The sequence below is a fragment of the Vigna unguiculata genome, chromosome 11 (assembly GCF_037176805.1).
Source record: "Vigna unguiculata cultivar grain cowpea cultivar isolate G323 ecotype 2 chromosome 11, ASM3717680v1, whole genome shotgun sequence".
Lineage (NCBI taxonomy): Eukaryota > Viridiplantae > Streptophyta > Magnoliopsida > Fabales > Fabaceae > Vigna > Vigna unguiculata.
In genome coordinates, this window is record NC_140802.1 from 28,103,359 (window position 1) to 28,108,609 (window position 5,251).

Genomic DNA, 5,251 nt, shown 5'->3' on the forward strand with positions numbered 1-5,251 from the left:
TTTTGAACCCATCCCTTGTCTAGCAACTCATTCACTTGAGTTTCTATCTCTTTGGTCTCAATTGGGTTTGTCCTATAGGCGGGTCTATTAGGAAGACTTGCCCTTGGGACATTCAATTTGGTGCTCAAGACTATGAGGGCCATCCTTTGGAAAAATATCTTGAAATTCATGAAGGAGAGCATGAATGGAAGGAGGTAGATCCTTAAGAGAAGGATGTTCAAGACAAGTAAGGATTGCTTGACAAAGTAAGAGGAAGGGAGGTTGCTCATTATGAAGAGTGTGCAAAAGAGTTTTATGAGTTAAAAGAACTTCATGAGCAACATCCTTAGAAGAAGAAACTTCCTATACCTTTGTCTTGTCCTTAGAATCTTTAGAAGCATTAGAGTTCTTGCAACTCTCTTCCTCTCTCCTAGCTCGCATTTGAACTTGATCACTAGCAACTTGGCTAGGAGTGAGGGGATGCAACACAAAAGTTTTTGAATGATGTTGGAGGGTGATCTCATTGGTGTGGCCATTGTGTAAGGTTTTATGATCAAATTGCCAAGGCCTCCCCAAGAGAATATGGCAAGCTTCCATTGGGATTACATCACATAAAAATTTATCTTTAAATTTCCCAATGGAGAACTTGACTTTTACTTGATGTTCAACTTTAAGATCCCCATCTTCATTAAGCCAATGAAGTTTGTAAGGTTTGGGATGGGGTAACAAAGTCAAATTCAACTTCTCAACCAATCTTGTGCTATAACAATTGCAACAAGACCCACTATCAATGATCAAAGAACAAGTGTTTTTCAAAACCTCACATCTTGTGTGGAAAATATTTTCTCTTTGATCATTGAGAGGAATGCTAGGTTGGTTATTGAGAAGCCTCCTAATCATCAAAAGTTTCCCTTCATTTAGATATGAATGTTCTTGAGAATCACTAGAATGAGAAGTGTCAGAGTCACTTGAAGATGACTCCTCTTGGCTAGTGTAGAGGTTTTTGCCCTTAAGCACAATGCTGTGTTTGGTAGGACATTGAGCGGCCACATGACCTCTACCTAGACACTTGAAACATTTGATGTCACTACCTCTTTTGTTGGTGGAGGATTCACCCTTGTCACTTACCTTTGTAAGGCTCTTATGAGTGGACTCTTTTTCTTTTGAAAAATCTTTCTTTTGAAAATCACTTTTAGAAAAAGAGGAAGAATCCTTGCGAGAAGGACGTCTCAAAAGTTGTTGTTCCACCTTGATGCTCATTTGAACAAATCATTAAAATTGCGGTAGGGGAGCAACTCAACTTTATCTCTTATGTTGTAATTGAGTCCACTTATGAACCTAGCAAAGGTAAGTTCCTCTTCTTCTTCAATTCCGGCTCTCATGATGTAGAGCTCCATCTTTTGTCTATACTCTTCTATAGACATAGATCTTTGTTGGAGCCTTTGGAGCTTGTCCAAGAGCTCCCTTTTGTAGTAGGAGGGAACATGGCGGGCATGAAGGGCTTCCTTAAGATCATTCCAATACTCAATATCATGTAGCCCTTTTCTCCTTCTTTGGAGGACTAAGGAAGTCCACCAATTAAGAGCATGCCCTTGAAAGCTAAGAGTAGCTAGAGACACACGCCTCTCTTCCTCCACAACATGACTCTCAAACAATTGTTCTACTTTGGCAACTCAATCAAGAAAAACCTCAACATTATCCTTTCCATAGAAATGAGGCAAATCAATTTTGACTTCCTTTAGGTGAGGAGGTATGCGCCTTTGCCTTCTTACACGAGGCGATTGTCTAAGGTTAATGCGCTCATCTTCCTCTTCAAAATCATACTCATGCCTTGAAGGGGCACGAGAAGGCCTAGGAGAGGCACAGGTATTATGGTTGGGAGGGGTAAGTTGATTGGCAATTAATTGAAGATTGGCTTGCATGGAAGCCATTTGAATTTTAAGGTCCCTAACCTCTTGAGAGAGATTATTTAGGACTCTAGGATCAACCTCAACCTCCTCATCACCACTTGTGTGGAGGTTGTTTTCATCAACTTGTTGTTGATGTTGGGTACTAGCACGAGTAGCCCTTCTAGTGCTCATGGTGATTGAAAGAACTTAGAACTTTAACAAAATGGTGAAAGAAGAAACCAAGCACAAGTAGACCTCCAGGTTAGGCGAGGTGAGTCTAAAAGACTTCTTAAGTACCAAGGCCAATCCTTGCCAAGATGTACTTGCAAAAGGTTTCAAAGATCACACAATTGTTTAAGGTTAAGTAAGTAGAATCACTTGAGACACTAAGCACAAACAAACACAAACAAGACTCAAAGAAACGAAAAGACTAACACTAAAAACGGAACCCTAAATGGCAAAAATTTTAGAGACTTTGGTCTCACAAATTAAAACCATTATGCGTCTAATCTATGCGGCCTAAAAGCAAGGTGAGAAAACACTTAGAACTTTCAACACACTCACTTACTAAAACATTGCACTATAATATGAAAAAGGTTCTACTTAGGAGATGGGATTGACCACCTTTGGTTCCCCAAGACACCTAAGTAGGCCATGGATACAATTGAGAACTTGAAAGCAAATTTGGTTCATTAATTTGGTACTCAAAATGAAACAACCTCAAGCCACTTAATATCTCAAATTTTGATGCTCAAAAGATGCAATTTCACAATCAAGGAGGCTTCAAAATGGTACCAAATAAGATGTGCCAAAAAGAAGTACAAAGTACAAAGAAATAAATCCAAAAAAATAAGAAACAATGCAACTCCAAATGTGCTGCCAAAGTGCTGCCAATTTGCACAAAATCAAGAGCCAAGAGCTTGGCTTGTAGGCTCCTTTTGATTTGAACAAAGACCACCACCAAGTAAGGCACTTGTAAGCACCTTAAGCCACCAAAATGAAGTGCAAAACAACAACTATAGCCTTGGTTTTAAGGCCAAAACAGCCACCAAACCTGCACCAAAAAAATAAAACAGCAAGAAAACTATACCAAGCAATGGATTAGCACACACACTCTCAAATGAATAGGTCCAAAACTCTCAATAGGTGAGGAAAAGGATAAGCACACAAGCTAAAATTCTACTTCAATATCTAGCACCTAAGATGCTACCAAATCATAGAAACCATTCTAAACTTCATAGCATCATCAATCACAACCAATAACCAAGAGTCAAGTATATGAACCCAAACAAAGGAGAAAACAAGAAAAGCTAATTAGAAATGTTAAACCAAAAGAGAATTGAAATGAAACATGACTAGAAGGAGATTCAAGAAGTGACAAGCAAGAAATTAAAGGTTGGAAAGAAAGGCAAGCACCACAAAAAGGAACCTAGAAATGCACTAGAATAGATGAAAAAAAAACTGAAAATAGAGAAGAAAAAGTGCTCAGAAACATCCACTGTACTCATTGCAATTTTGTGCCAAATTGAGGGAATAAATTCCACTTCTATTGAAGGCAAACTCAAGCCAATATAGAGTACACAATCAAGGAATCAATTAGAATAACAAAGACCACTTAAAAGCACCACAAATCGCACAAAACAACAGTAAAACATAAAATTCCCGAGACCACTAAGCCAGAAAACGTGAAAATTTGCCTCAACTTCGCCGATTTTTCATTTTTTTTTATACTCAACATTTTTGAATGATTCTTTTTTTGTATTTTTCGTCTGGATGTTAGCTAAATGAGGAAAAATTCAGATTAAAATTTGGACCAGGCAGTGAGTCATGAAAAATCTCAAATAGTAGGTATGCGTGCAGTGAAAACTGGAAAAACAGACTGGAGCAGAATTGCTCACGGAAATTGTAAGATGTTCTATGAAAATTCAAGATGAATGAACTTGATTATGATCTAAAATCAAGTATGAATCATAGAAGAACATCTTAAACACTCAAAAGCACAATCTAATCGGTGAAATCGACGAAAAACAGTGAGACCATTGCCTTACACATCCACAAGCATCACTTGAAGTTCATAGCTCATTTTGTGTGATGTAGGACTTGGTTCTCATCAAGCAAGTGCATATTTCAGCCATATGAACGAAAATTAAGATGAATTAAAGTGCTAAAACATTACTTAAGACAAAACACAACATAAGGAACTAAAACTTGAAAGATGCACCGATTAAAATGAAGAAAAACAACAAGGAAGAAAAGAACAAGTGCTGGAAAACGAAAATGGAACCTAAAACAGATTTGCACCAATGAAGCAAGGAGTACTACAATATGAATCAATGGAGATTCATGTAGCCTCAATGTCAAACGGTGGAGAGCACAAGAACATGAAAAAAACAACAGCAAAAGTGAACAAAATAGTGGAGAAGAGAGACAAAACGAAAATTGAAAACAAGAGACAAGTATGGACCAAGAACCTTACCCAAACTAAGAGGATAGATGCACCAAAGGCTTGGATGGCTCTAGATACCAATTGATGGACGTCCTTGGTGTAGGAGAGGAAGGAGATCCATGGAAGACACCAAAAAGAAGATGAAATGTAGCGGAAATGAAGATAAGAGCAAGAAGAGCTCTAGACAATGGAGGTTTTTGGTGAAGATGAAGAGTAGAAGTGGAGGTATGGTATGGAAGGTGGCTAGAGGAGATGAAGGAGAAGGTTAGCCATGTGTGCTCTCAAAATAATAGAAGAGTGGAGTGATCTCAACACAAACATTCTATTAGAAATTTCAAGAGTTAAAATGTACAAATGGTCTACTTTTGGCTTTTATATGTGAGCTTAAAAGCTAGACTAATTCTTGGCCCTTAGATCAAGCTTGGAGGAGAAGCTTTAATCATCACCCTTGGATGGTGGCTTGGAGAAGGAGGCATCTTCCTAGCCTTTGGATGAAGACTTGGAAAAGAAGACACTCTCTTAGCCCTTGGATGAAGGAGGCACATGGGTGGAGTGTGGACTTGGCTCCATGGGATGCATGATCCATGAGGTGTAGGAAGGAATGTTGACTTCCACTTAGTCCACCTTTGACCTTTGGTAGCTCATCGCCAAATCTCCTATTGGGCTTAGTCAAGCCCAATTATATCAATTTAACTACACATTGTTTAACTTATTATTCTAGAAAAACAAGGCCTAAACAATGGCCCGATTTAAATCTATACTACTTTCTTCATGCATCATCTCATATTTTAGAGATTTCTTTAGCCCATGTGAATAATGTAAAAAGCCCATGATTGACTTGATCATCTTGTGAGAGGCACATGTGAATCTTTCTCATCATGCTTCTAGTGATTGGGCCTTGATGTGGGCTTGGGCTTGTTGATGCACTTGAGCTCGG

The 5,251-nt window shown here is 38.5% G+C and overlaps 1 long non-coding RNA gene across 1 annotated transcript; it reads right to left on the bottom strand.

The window, feature by feature from the left end:
- Positions 1-2,432: 2,432 nt before the first annotated feature.
- Positions 2,433-4,953, bottom strand: LOC146881696 (uncharacterized). The gene is made up of 2 exons (XR_014986096.1): positions 4,345-4,953; positions 2,433-2,952 (listed from the first exon to the last, which is right to left on the bottom strand). It is a non-coding gene; the product is annotated as an uncharacterized LOC146881696 (long non-coding RNA).
- Between the last annotated feature and the right edge of the window lie 298 nt (positions 4,954-5,251).